A 14,698-nucleotide genomic window follows, 5' to 3' on the forward strand; every position below is an offset into this window, starting at 1 on the left:
CATTTTGCCCTATTTTCTGCATCTCTCCTTGTTAACCCCCTTGCCCGCATTTCTTCTTCCACCATCTTTAGCCAAGTCTTTCTCGGTCTTCCCCGTCCTCTACTTCCTTCTACATTAACTTCCATCACTCTTCTCAACCAGTCACTTTCATCCTTCCTCAATACATGACCAAACCATCTCAACCTGTTCCTCTTCACAGCATCAATCACAGGCAATATTCCCATCATCTTTCGCAATTCATCATTTGTCTTCCTCTCTCTCAACGATACTCCGCACATCCATCGAACCATTCGCATTTCCACCCTTTCCAGCCTTCGTTGCTGCTCTACGTTCATTACCCATGTCTCGCTCCCATAAATCATAACACTTCTCACACATGCAGCATACACCTTTCCCTTCAGCTTCAGCGACACTCTCCTCCTCATCAGCACGCCACTCAGTTCCCGAAACTTCTTCCATGCACATCTCACTCGAGCAACCGTTGCCGAGTCTGATCCACCTTCTCCATTCAGCATGTCTCCGAGGTAGCAAAATGTTTTCACACCTTCCAGCTTCACGCCGTCTCCAAGATCCAACTCAACATTTCCTCCATCTGCAGCTCCCTCTGTGCACACCTTACATTTGAATGTAGCTGTCATACATATGTATCATATCATAAATAGATGTGTATCATAATGGGCGTTGTTGTGAAGAAAGACTGGAATGAAATTGGGGGTTTTATAATTAAGATTACATTCATTATGGGCCGGACCCCTATATTGCCCAGTGAGATGACAATTTTGTCATTTGTCGCCAACGGATGATTTAATATAATAACAAAACCCACAAGGAGTGTGTTTTTGATATTTATTCGTGGATGTTTCATTTGGTTTTGAAGAAGTGTCGTTTATCTTTTCAAGAATACATTCAAAGTCAGCATATATCACGAATGGGTGTTTTATAGTTTTATCGAAATCTTTGAATGATATGTTTGAACCTTCTGCCGGCATATTAATTACGGTGGCTTTATGTATGACACAGTATTGTAAGTGTTTTTCTAATCTTTCTTGACTATTACAGAAGTTGAGACATCGCTTACAGATGTATTTTTTAGCCTCGTGTTTGTTTATTTGTGAAGAAACTAATCTTGATAAATTTTTGATGTAAGCATGATGTGAATTTTCTTCCAAATTATAATATAGAAGGTCAATATGACTTTCATCATTTTTATAGTTATCAGAAGTTTGTAAAACCTGAACTTTGTTTTTATCCGTTAGACCATAAACATTAATAGATAGATTATTATTCATTTTCTCAAATTTAGGAATATCTTTCATGGACCAGTAAACCAGTAACATTTAACTCATTTTCATATTTCTCATAATGTGATACCCTTTGAACATGATGTTCAGTGGGATGTAAGCGTGCAAGAACAGACCATAGAAAACATTTATGATCTTTGTTTTGAATATTAATAATCGCCTTTTTAAGCATTATATTTTTCGGCAATTCAATGTAAGAAGAAGCTTTTAGGGGGTTTGATTTTAGAATATGTATATCGATGAAAAGTATTCTAGTAATAGTAAATCCACTACCCACAAGCGAATGATCCACCTGTTCTTCTTGTTCTATAAGTTTATCATAAACGTCGGTTAATAAGAACCCCCGGTGTGATGCGATAAAGTAAGGTTTTGTTCTCATGTAGCGTTGTATAATAAGATCCCCTATTTCAGTATTTGTTTTTTTCCAATTCCATTTTTACTCCCATATAAAATTTAAGGGGTTTAATCTCATCCAAAACATTCTTTATACAGCTTTCAACGGCGGGTTTGATTGTTTCAATTGCCTCAGCTATTGATTTTGGTTCTGGGGGTGGTAAATTAAAAACCCTTATTTTAATATGTCCCCTAAATGCCCCCATCAGTGTCCTTAATAGTGTATACCACCAACTTTATGTGTTTTTTTTATTTAAGATGAGCAGGAAAACTCCTCTTCAAGACCGACTTATCGCAAACATGGCAATATTTTGTTTCTCGTTTGGGTGGAGCTATCATATGTAAAAGTTTGAGTGTATGTTTTTGGGATTTAAGATGTCTTTTACATCCACTTTTATAATCACGTTTTCAAACTTCGCAATACCATGTTTTTGGTTTTTCTTGTTCAAGTGGAGCCATTATCTGTGAAAGTTTGGCTTTGTGTTTGTTGGATTGAAGGTGTTGTTTATAAATGTTTTCATAATCGCAATCACAAACATTACAATATGTTGTGACCCGCTTTTTATATGTCCTCATATTGTTCATTTTATATAAGAGAAAGTTCTTTAAACCTGAACTTTTAAAACTTTTCATTCAGATCGTCATAAACCTTTTCTGGTATTTTACAATATTGTTCACCTTGATATTGAGTAATACATTTTTGAAAATGAGAAACTCTATTGTAAATATATTTCCCTATTATATTTACTCTCTTATAATCATTATGTCATATTAGTGGTAAAACTTAATTGTTGGTTTTTACACCACAAACACGTTTTAATATTTGTGTTAGTTATTTCAAAATCAGATAATTTTTGATTTTTACAAAATGTACAAGTAATATTAGCGATAGGTTTAATTTCATATAAGATGGGTATATTCCATAATTTTAATCTTATTATTTCTCTAACAATATTTAAAAACTCATTTATAATAGATACTTTCTTTTTAAAGATGGATTATGTGTATTCATCGGTGATAATAGTTTAGATAAAATTGATTTATATTCATGTATCAATAATCCTGTCCTTACAATGTAAAACATTTTATCCTGATTCATATTCAATAATGTTTGTTCAATATTTGCAATATTTGTTTTAATATCACCTGATGTTTCATTACAAGTTACAATTAAATCTTTTATCCTATTTAATTTTCCATGAAGTACATCAAATTCCATGTTAAATTTATTAATTATTTCATTATCAATGTTAATAATATCTATTTTTTCATTTAAGTTATTCATTTGTATTATAATTCTCATCCTGTTAAACTAAAAATCAATTTTTTAGTTTTATGATTATTTTAGTGAAATTTTGGAAATTTTGGGAAATTCGAGAAAATTGTGAAATCTGACAAATCAAAAATTTTGAAAATCAATTTTTTTATTTTTTGAAAATTGTGAAATCTGAAAATTGGGAAAATTGGGAAAATCGAGAAAATGCGAAAATTGGAAAAGAAATAATTAATTGGTTACTTCCGGTTTATGGTGAGTCACTTCCTGTCTCGGGTTGAGGAAGTTTCGCTTTGGGGGTAGGGGGGTGGAGGGAATTTGGGGAGGGTGGGGAGGGTGGCCTGGCCTGGAACCCCTATTCGACAAATCATGCAAATAACAAAATCATGAAAAATGGAAATTTGGAAATTTGGGAGAAAATCGATAAAATCGATAAAATAATTAATTAATTCGAGCACTTCCGGTTTTGGGGCAAGGAGGATGTGGGGAATGTGGTCTGGGTCTGGCCTGGTCTGGAACCTACCGTATACATCTACTTACATCAGAACATTAAGGTCTCGTGGAGTTGTGCTCCCCATCTGGATCCTCCCCCTATAGGAGGCTGAAAAGGTGGGTTTCACCTCAAATTTAGGTAATTTATTTTTAAATCTTCTCAGAAACCATGGGGAAATAACCGTCAGTCCCCCATTGGACTATTTCTTTTACATGAAATAAACCATTTGTGGTTTTAAATTTTAAAACAGTTGTGGCTTGTGGAGTTGTAGGTGAGGATTCGATTTTGGTGAAGACCCGGATTCGGATCCGGCTAGTAGAATTTTTATAGTGATTCTTCACCATTGGGAGATAGGGCGGCTAAAACCGACATATAGCAGTACCACCTTTAGAGGCCATTTTTCCCCACAGAGCAGGGATTGGCCTTTTTCGGGCACCGTGGTCTCCTTTTTGAAGCAATGTTTTACAGCCTGATGCCCTTCTTACCACCAACCCTGTTAGTCTCCTCTTGCGACACACAGGGAATTACCAGTGAACTGGTACTCAATTTGCCGACCTCAGAAGGATGACAGGCTGAGTCAACCCCCCTGGCATTAATTCAGTGATAGACCCCAATTTGAACCCAGGATCCTAGGATCCCAAGCCGGCACCCTAACCGCTAAACCAACACCAGGCTTTAAAAAAACGATGTATATATAGCAGGATATCTCAAAAAGTTATGGATGGATTTGGACGGAACTTGGTGGACAGGTTGTGTGTGTGACAAGGACAAATCGATTCGATTTTGGTGAAGATCTGAATATGGATTTGGATACGAGAATTATTTAATTTTTAAGTGATTCCTCACCATTGGGAGATGGGGTGAAAAGCGATATATAACATGATATTAAAAAAGTTATGGACGAGTTATGACTAAACTTGGTGGACGAGTTGGTTTGGTGATGAGAACAAGTCTATAAGATTTTAGGTCCGAATCCAGATCCGGCCTATCAGTGGGATGCAAAACATAAACTGTTCAGCCTGGCGGAGGTATGCTCTCTACCGAGTGCCATTCTGGTACTTATTATTTAATCACATGAGTGAAGAACCCGTCCTTCGGGGCAAGTTGCCCAGAAACAACTTGCTTTCGTCTCCTGGAAAGCAAATCCAACGGAAGGAAATCTCATTTCCTTTCACAAAGCCCGAAACAAGTGTGTATCCACCCTCAGGAGAGCCAGGAAACAATACCTCTCCGTTCTCAAGACCGAACTCTCTTATCTGTCTCCCTCTTCCAAATCATGGTGGTGTCTGGTCAAATCTGTTTCTGGTGTTTGTTCCCCCTCCATCCGCTCCCTCACCTCAAACGGCTACACGGCTGACTCCGCACGTGAAAAAGCTGAATGCCTCAACTCTGTGTTTGCCTCTAAATCTTGTGTCCCAAACCCATCCCTCTCTGTACCCACCGTACCCAGTCATACCCAGCTGCTCCTGGACTCTGTGTCCTTTCCTCCTGACAAGGTGGAAAAGTTTCTGTCAACCCTCGACTCTGATTCTGCAACTGGTCCTGACGGCATCAGCCCACGGGTCCTAAAATCATGTTCTTCCGCTCTTTCACTCCCTCTCTCTGTTCTCTTCACCCTCTCTTTTGCTCAAGGTCATCTGCCATCTGCTTGGAAATCAGCCAACATCACCGCTTTGCACAAAAAAGGTGCAAAAACAGATCCGAGCAACTACAGACCAATCAGCCTTCTCCCAATTATCAGCAAAGTCATGGAATCCATCATTGCTTCAGATATGAAATCTTTCCTCTTCTCCCATGGCTTGATCTCTGACAATCAATTTGGTTTCAGACCTGGTCACTCTACTCTGGACATGCTGCTTCTGCTTTCTCAACAATGGAGGGAGGTCCTCAACGCCAAACAGGAAATTAGAGCTGTGTCCCTTGACATTTCACGTGCCTTCAATACGGTCTGGCACCCCGCTCTGCTCACCAAACTCTCCTCCTTTGGTATCCATGGAAATCTCCACGCATGGCTGGCGGACTTCCTCTCTAGTCGTAGTCAACGTGTGGCCCTGAATGGGTTTCTCTCATCTCCTCTTCCTGTTCAGGCTGGAGTTCCCCAAGGCAGTATTCTGGGCCCTGTGCTTTTTCTGGTCTTCATCAATGATCTCTCTGACTCTATTGAAAATCCTCTCTATCTCTTTGCTGACGACTCTACTCTCTGTCGCTCCGTTCCTCATCCCTCAGATCGGCAGTCTGCAGCCTCCTCACTCTCTGCAGACCTGGACAAAATCACAGACTGGGCAAACAAGTGGAACATGTCTTTCAATCCTGACAAATCTCACACTCTTACGATGTCTCTCCGAAAAGACCGACTGGACAACCCTCCCATCTACTTTCTGAATAATCCTCTCCAAGAAGTTCTGTCACTCAAGCTTTTGGGTCTCACTATCTGCCATGATCTTTCCTGGGAAAACCACATTTCCAAGCTGGCCTCCAAAGCCAGTCGCCGACTGGGCATCCTCCGTCGTGCGAAGTCCTTCCTTGGCACACCTGAGCTCCTCACCACATACAAGGCTTTCATCCGCAGCTCTATGGAATACTGTTCTCCCCTCTGGTCTGGTGCTCCTGCCTCACACAAAGCTCGTCTTCACGCTGTTGAAACCAAAGCGTTCAGAATCATTGGAATCTCCCGCGATGAAGCTAACTCCAAGGGCCTTTCACTCACTCACCGCAGGCAGGTTGGTGGTCTTTCCGTCTTCTACCGACTCCTCTCTGGCCTTGCCGCCCCAGCTCTCTCTGGGCTCTGTCCCCCAAATATTCCTACAGGTCGCACAAGATCTGCCTGCAACCCTCTTATGGTTAAACTGCCAAAATCAAGACTGTCTGCTCACCTTCACTCCTTCATTCCTCTTTTCTCCCACCTCTGGAACACACTCCCTCACTCTCTTCAATACCACTCCACCCTCCAGGTCTTTAAAACCGCTGTTCACCACCATCTCTTATCTTCGCCCATCCAAAACCTTGATCTTTCCTTCCCCCTGCTAATTTAAAAAAAATTTTTTTTCTTGTATGCAGAGTCGAGGCTCGTGAAAGAGCTAACATTTATCAAACAAACAAATCAAACAAACAAGCAAACAAAGTATATAAAAAGGGGAGCGGTCGACAAGATGGGGAGAGAAGAGGAGGAAGCACACAAACACAACATTTGAGAGCAGGGACATCGGGAGATGTTTTTGGAGGGAGAGGGCCTGGGGGGAGGCAGGATAGGTAAAAAACGCAAGGACACCAAGGACTTCCAGGAAAGAAGTCAAAAGTCACCTCAAAAAAGTGGATTTGGGGTGAAATTAGCGGGGGTAGAAAAGATCAAGGTTTTGGAATGGGGAAGATAAGAGATGGTGGTGAACAGCCGTTTTAAAGACCTGGAGGGAGGAGTGGGATTGAAGAGAGTGAGGGAGTTTGTTCCAGAGGTGGGAGAAAACAGGAATGAAGGAGTGAAGGTGAGCAGAGAGTCTTGATTTTGGCAGTTTAACCACAAGAGTGTTGCAGGCAGATCTTGTGCGAGCTGCAGGAATATTTGGGGGACAGAGCCCAGAGAGAGCTGGGGGAGCAAGGCCGGAGAGGAGTCGGTAGAAGACGGAAAGACCACCAACCTGCCTGCGGTGATTAAGTGAAAGGCCCTCGGAGATAGCGTCATCGCGGGAAATTCCAATGATTCTGAATGCTTTGGTTTCAACAGCATGAAGACTAGCTAGGTGTGAGGCAGGAGCACCAGCCCAGATGGGAGAGCAGTACTCCATTGAGCTGCAGATGAAAGCCTTGTATGTGGTGAGGAGCTCAGGTGTGCCAAGGAAGGACTTCGCACGACGGAGGATGCCCAGTCGGCGACTGGCTTTGGAGGCCAGCTTGGAAATGTGGTTTTCCCAGGAAAGATCATGGCAGATAGTGAGACCCAAAAGCTTGAGTGACAGAACTTGTTGGAGAGGATTATTCAGAAAATGGATGGGAGGGTTGTCCAGTCGGTGTTTTCGGAGAGACATCGTGAGAGTGTGAGATTTGTCAGGATTGAAAGACATGTTCCACTTGTTTGCCCAGTCTGTGATTTTGTCCAGGTCTGCAGAGAGTGAGGAGGCTGCAGACTGCAGATTTCACCCCAAATCCTACACTTTTTTGAAATACCAACTTCTGTCCTGGAAGTCCTTGGTCTCCTTGTGTTTTATACCTCCTCCCCCCACCCCCCCTTCCCACGCCTCCTCCCCCCAAGCCCTCTCCTTCCCACACTTCTCCCTGCTCTCAAATGTTGTGTTTGTGTGCTTCCCCTTCTCTCCCCATCTTGTCTTCCGCTCCCTCTTTTATATATTTTGTTTGTCTGGTTGATTTGTTTGTGAAATAAATGTTCGCTCTTTCAAGAGCCTCGATTCAGTATCCAAAAAAAAAGAAAAGAAAAAAGAAAAAAAAAGTTAATCTACCCGGAATTACGGTATCCTAATATGACTTGTGGTGTCACTCCCTGCAGGTGGCACCTCAATCGGAATGTGGGCATGGTTTTGGAATGAACCTTGAAGTAAAGCTTAAAGACACTCCCTTCGTGATTTGGCATTTTGCACTTTATACGCATTAGTTCGGAACGGGTGAGTTGCTGTTAAGATTGTAGCTTGCATTGTTTAAAGAGGCGACATTTAAGTTCGAATGACAAAGCAGCAAATGAATTCATACCATGATGGCACCTGAAAAGTGCAAGCACAACATGGCTTCTGCAGGAAAACAGTGACGGTTACAAACCTGCGCTTCTTGTATTCACATTCGTAAAACCGTGCGAAAGATCCTTATTTTTATTACATATGGAGGAAAGAATCCAGGGCTAAATGAATGTCGCCAGAGGTCATTTGCTCACTGTGTGCCTTAGCAAGGTGACGTGCTTGGGGACAATTTGATTAGATTAACATGTAAGGTGACACACATTGTTGATTATTGGTTGAAGTCCATAATCCAAAGCCGCAGGTGAGCAAGTGTTTCAAAATGTCTGTACTGATTACAGCTTATAGTCAGGTTCACTATGTTAACAAATATAATTTCGTTCAAATTTTTTGGACATTAGCAAAACTATACATTTCTGGAATACTCAGAGCATGAGGAATCCAAAAATTAATGTCGGTATTTGCATAGACACCTGCATGGCCGCCATTTTGGATTTTCAAAATGGCCGCCATAAAATACATATTTTGCGCTATCTCGGCTTCCAGTCAACCGAGAAACTTAATTAAAAATGCTAATCCTATGTTTTCTGGGTCAAGGAATCCAATAAAGGCCTCAAAATAGTGCTCAGGATTATATAAAAGCAACAAACAAAGGTAATTGAAAACCATTGTCTTGATATTTGTGATATTGTAGCGGCTGCCGCTGGGTTTTCACAATCGCCTTGCACCTATCAAGGACGCGGAGCGATCACCATGCCGGGCTCGTCCAGGACGCCCGGGCAGGCTTGCCCTCAACTTGCCAGGCCGCAGCCAGGACGCTGGGCCACGCCCCCTCTCGCCGGGCCTGGGCAAACGCTCCGGGAAAATAGGTATATATATTGCTGCCTGATAAACGGGTTTTCAGAGTGCCTGAGTGTTTGTTTTGATTAAAGCAACTCGGATGAATTCCAGCTTTTTGTCGCGTCCATTCTTCCAATCGACGTGGGAGCCCCAGCTCCTTCATTGGTGACCTACCGACATGGACACGGCAGTCGCCCTTAAACTGCCTACCTTCTGGGAGGCTCACGCGGCGGTTTGGTTCGCACAGGCGGAGTCCCTGTTCGCCCTGCGAGGCATCACGGCCGACGACACCCGCTTCCACCATGTGGTAGCAGCACTCGGTTCGGCCACCGCGGCCCACGCCCTGAGCCTCCTCGAGAGCCCGCCAGCCGCTGACAAATACGGCGCGATTAAGAAGCTTCTCCTCGATGCTTTCGCACTCCCATCGGCGGAACGCGCACGGCGCCTGCTCGACCTGCCTGAGCTCGGCGACACGCGCCCTTCCGAGCGAATGGACTACATGCTTTCACTGCTCGGCGAGCACTCTCCGGCATTCCTGTTCCGGGAGCTGTTCCTCCGTCAGCTGCCTAACCCGGAACGCCTCGCCCTGGCAAGCACGACGATCACAGATCCCCGGGCCCTTGCCAGAGAAGCCGACAAGATCTCCGCCGCAGGACAGCGCATCGCAGCGGCGACATGGGACCCACCGCCGTCCGACGCAACACCCATGGCGCCCGAGCACCCGGCACGGTCGACGACCGAACTGCCGGCGCAATTGGCGGCCGCTACACCGAGCCGACCACCTCCAGCACGACGACCGGGGCCTCCACCTGACCAAGCGTGGTGTTACTATCATGCCAGGTTCGGACAGAAGGCCCGGACATGCCGACCCCCGTGCACCTTCGGCAGGCCGGGAAACGGCCGGGCCGGCGTTCATTACCAGCCATGAGCGCCGGCCACACGGGCAACTTACTGTTCATCACGGATAAAGCGTCCGGACGGCGCTTCCTGTGCGACACTGGCGCCCAACTGAGCGTCATACCCGCCTCTGACCAGGACAGGCAATCCGCGGTTTGCGGCCCCTCCTTGGTTGCGGCCAACGGATCGACCATCCGCACCTTCGGCCCGCGCAACGTCACCCTCTGCTTCGGCGGCCAACGCTTTGCTTGGACGTTTGTAACCGCAAACGTGCCCATGGCTCTGCTAGGCGCCGACTTCCTCTGCGCACACGGACTGCTGGTGGACGTCCAACGGCGTCGTTTAATCAACGCCGAAACCTTCAGCTCCCTGGTATGCACATTGAGCAGCTCCGCGCCGACCGAGCTGGCATGCACCGTCCCGGCGGCGAACGAGTTTGCTCGCCTGCTCACGGAGTTCCCGGCCCTCACGCAGCCGACGTTTTCGGCCGTCGCAGTACGGCATGGGATCGAGCACCACATACCAACCACGGGCCCGCCGGTCTACGCCAGGGCCCGCCGCCTCGACCCAGCCAAGCTCGCCGTGGCGAAGGCCGAATTCGATGCGTTGGAGCACCTCGGCATCGTGCGGCACTCCGATAGCGCGTGGGCCTCGCCACTGCACATCGTGCCAAAGCCGGGGGGTGGATGGCGCCCGTGTGGCGACTACCGCCGTCTCAATGACGCTACCACCCCCGACAGGTACCCGATCCCGCATATCCAAGACTTCTCTGCCCGTCTGGCGGGACGGGTCATTTTTTCAAAAATTGATCTCATACGGGGATATCACCAGGTACCTGTCAGGGCGGCCGACGTCCCTAAAACGGCAGTCATCACGCCGTTCGGCTTATTCGAATTCTTGCGGATGCCGTTTGGTCTCAAGAACGCGGCTCAGGGGTTCCAGCGCTTGATGGACGGCGTGCTGCGTGACCTGCCGTTCCTTTTCGTTTACCTGGACGACATCCTCGTCGCCAGCACGTCCCGGGCCGAGCACCTCCTCCACCTCCGAACACTGTTCGGGTGCCTCAGCGAGCACGGCCTCATCATCAACCCGGCTAAATGCCACTTCGGCACGACGGCCGTTGATTTTTTGGGCCACCACATCACCAAGAACGGGGCCGTGCCGCTGCAAACCAAGGTCGAGGCCATCACCACGTTCCAGCGTCCCCGCACCATAAAGGCCCTGCAGGAATTCCTGGGAATGGTGAATTTTTATTTCCGCTTCGTGCCCCGCGCTGCTCAACTCATGCGGCCCCTCTACGAAGCCCTCCGGGGCAAGCCGGCCAAGCACGACATCGCCTGGTCCGCAGCAATGGATGCGGCCTTCCAACGCTCAAAGCGGGCCCTCGCCGACGCAACACTGCTCGCTCACCCGGTGCTCAACGCTCCCATCGCCCTCACCACGGATGCCTCCGACTACGCGGTGGGCGCCGTACATGAGCAATGGGTGAACGGGGTTTGGCAGCCACTCGCTTTTTTCAGCCGGCAGCTCCGGCCGAACGAGCTCAAATACAGCACGTTTGACCGGGAGCTCCTCGGTCTACACCTGGCCGTCCGCCATTTCCGCCACCTCCTGGAGGGCCGACCTTTCACGGCGTTCGTCGACCACAAGCCGTTGGTTTACGCCATGGCCAAGGTCACGGAGCCGTGGTCGGCCCGCCAACAGCGCCACCTCTCCGCCGTGTCGGAGTTTACCACGGACATCCGGCATGTCGCCGGCAAAAACAACGCCGTGGCCGACTGTCTTTCCCGGGCCAGCGCGAACGCGGTCCACCTGGGCGTGGATTTTGCGCTTATGGCGGCGGCCCAAACCACCGACACCACGGTGCAAGCCCTCCGGGCGGCGGACACGGGCCTCCGCCTGGCCGACATCCCCTGCGCGGACACTGTCCTGCTCTGCGACGTCTCCCAAGGCCAGCCTCGCCCCATCGTGCCCGTCACCTGGCAACGCCGCATCTTCGCCTCCCTCCACGGCCTTTCCCACCCGGGCCGGAAAGCTTCCCAGAAGCTGGTGTCGGCGCGATTCGTCTGGCACGGCCTTCGTCGGGACGTCCGCGATTGGACCAGCACCTGCACGGCCTGCCAACGGGCCAAGGTCCACCGACACACCCAGGCCCCGCTGGCACCTTTCACCGTGCCCGAACGACGTTTCGACCACGTCAACGTGGATCTGGTGGGCCCCCTCCCCCCGTCACGGGGGTTCGCACACCTGCTCACCATGGTGGACAGGACGACCAGGTGGCCGGAGGCCGTTCCCCTCGTCTCCACCACCACCGCTGACGTGGCGCAGGCTTTCATCGCCACCTGGGTCGCCCGCTTCGGCGCACCGGCGGACATCTCGTCAGACCGCGGACCACAGTTCACCTCCGAGCTGTGGGGCGCGGTCGCCCGCAACCTGGGGGTCAAGCTCCACCGTACTACGGCCTACCACCCCCAAGCAAATGGGTTGTGCGAGCGATTCCACCGCTCCATGAAGGCCGCGCTCATGGCCGGCCTTCAAGACGGCGGTTGGGCCGACCGGCTGCCGTGGGTCCTTTTGGGCCTCCGCACGGCCCCCAAGGAGGACCTCCAGGCATCCACCACCGAGCTTGTCTATGGCCAGGCGCTACGCGTCCCGGGCGAATTCGTGCCCGACGCTACCAGTCCCTGGTCCGCAGCTCACCAGCGCTCGGACCTCCAGGAGGCCGCCCGACGGTTTGCCCCCGTGCCAACATCCCACCACGGTGATCCCCAGTCCTACGTCCCCCCAGCACTTCGCACAGCGGAGTATGTTTTTGTGCGTCACGACGCACATCGGTGGCCACTCCAGCCGCCGTACGACGGGCCCTTCCGGGTGCTGCGACGGGACGACAAGTCGTTCGTCATCGACATCGGCGGCAGGTCGGACCGGATTGCGGTGGACCGCCTCAAGCCGGCGCACGTGGACGTCGACCACCCACCACGGGTGGCCCTTCCGCCGCGGCGAGGCCGCCCCCCGTCCACGGTGCCCCCCACTCGACCGCCCACCACCTCACCGGACCCCCTCCCACGACCCGCCAGGGGTCGCTTCGGCCGGGTCATCAGGACCCCCCTCAAATTGACCCTGCCGGTGCAAGTCGATTCTGGGGGGACGTGTGTAGCGGCTGCCGCTGGGTTTTCACAATCGCCTTGCACCTATCAAGGACGCGGAGCGATCACCATGCCGGGCTCGTCCAGGACGCCCGGGCAGGCTCGCCCTCAACTTGCCAGGCCGCAGCCAGGACGCTGGGCCACGCCCCCTCTCGCCGGGCCTGGGCAAACGCTCCGGGATAATAGGTATATATATTGCTGCCCGATAAACGGGTTTTCAGAGTGCCTGAGTGTTTGTTTTGATTAAAGCAACTCGGATGAATTCCAGCTTTTTGTCGCGTCCATTCTTCCGATCGACGTGGGAGCCCCAGCTCCTTCAATATAACTGTATTACATTATACATGATATTGCAAGTCCTTTGAAGTTATAGGTATGGGTTTATAAAGCAAGAAAGCAGCCTTGTTAGTATCAGATTGAACTATAAGTCCAACACACAGGATCTACTAGGTCTACACCGTTCAGGAATATGCTTTTACAGATCTTCATCACTGTCCTGAGTGTCATTTTCACAAAGGTGTCTACGCAAATGCAAACATTAATTTTTGGATTCCTCATGCTCTGAATATTCCAAAAATGTATAGTTTTGCTAATCTCCAAAAAATTTGAACGAAAAAACATCGTGAACCTGATTATTATATCAGATATATTAAAACCTTTGATTTAAACTAAAGTAATCTCCACACAAGTGCAGACCTTTATAGCTATTGTGCTTCACCACACTGTGATGCAGAACTCTTGCACAATGATACTTTTGACTAACTATCCTGTGTTTCATATTTATTTTTACTTACTTGCATTTATTGGCTCTGGGTGGTGACCTCTGCTTTCAATACCTAACTGAGATGTAAAATTTGGCCATCGGAACTTCTGGAATCTTTGAGCTCTGTCTTGAGGAGTTCCAATGCCAGCAAATCAAATCAAATAAATGTGGGGAGAATTTGTTTTTTTCTTACAGAATTGTTGCTTTGTTTGAGGTTGTATCCAGCTCGTTCATCCCTTCTATCCTTGTCCCCCTCCTTCCCCTTGCTCTCATTCCTCCTCTCACCTGTTTGCTTCCTCCAAGTGTCTGGGCTCCATTCTGTCCCTCGACTCTGCTGTTGTAGTGTTTCCCCATTTTCCATCATTCATTCGGTTCTGTTCCATGTTCCATCTCTTCTACGAGCCTCGATTTTGTAATTATTTTACAAAAATGCACAACTCGTGGCGTTGGAGAGAATCCAAACTATTTTCTCACTCGCGATGCAAATTGTGGATTACAAAAAAGATTATTTGCTGCACACAGTTGGTTTCAAATCTTATTTCTGAGGATTTTTTTCTTCAATGTTTCTTCAATCTTCAATTTCTTCAATTTTCTTATTTCTTCAAAATGACTCAAAAAAGTAAGCAAAAGTGTGTTTTCATCAAATGTTTGATGATACTGCATTATTTTTGTTTTTACCTGCTTTGTGCAGTGCAAGTTTCTTCCACCAATCAGATATTTTTTATCAGTACATTTCTTCCATGTGGTACCTACCTTGTGTGGTCACCTTTCCTTACCAGAAGGGATGACCGCATATTGTTGTTTACCATACTCTTATAAAAGGTTTTCAGAATCTGTATTTGAGCACCATTACGACATTTTCATGTACTTGCTGTAACAATGTGACAAAGTCGCTGGTGGCATTTTATTTTCGGGCTGT

The 14,698-nt window shown here is 48.0% G+C and overlaps 1 protein-coding gene across 1 annotated transcript in view; it reads left to right on the forward strand.

The window, feature by feature from the left end:
* The window catches only part of LOC137428960 (tetratricopeptide repeat protein 39B), a 133,895-nt gene that overhangs the window by 41,059 nt on the left and 78,138 nt on the right, over positions 1–14,698 (forward strand). The window lies entirely within an intron of this gene.

This window comes from Myxine glutinosa, chromosome 6 (assembly GCF_964187855.1).
Source record: "Myxine glutinosa chromosome 6, kmMyxGlut1.1, whole genome shotgun sequence".
NCBI classification, from domain to species: domain Eukaryota; kingdom Metazoa; phylum Chordata; class Myxini; order Myxiniformes; family Myxinidae; genus Myxine; species Myxine glutinosa.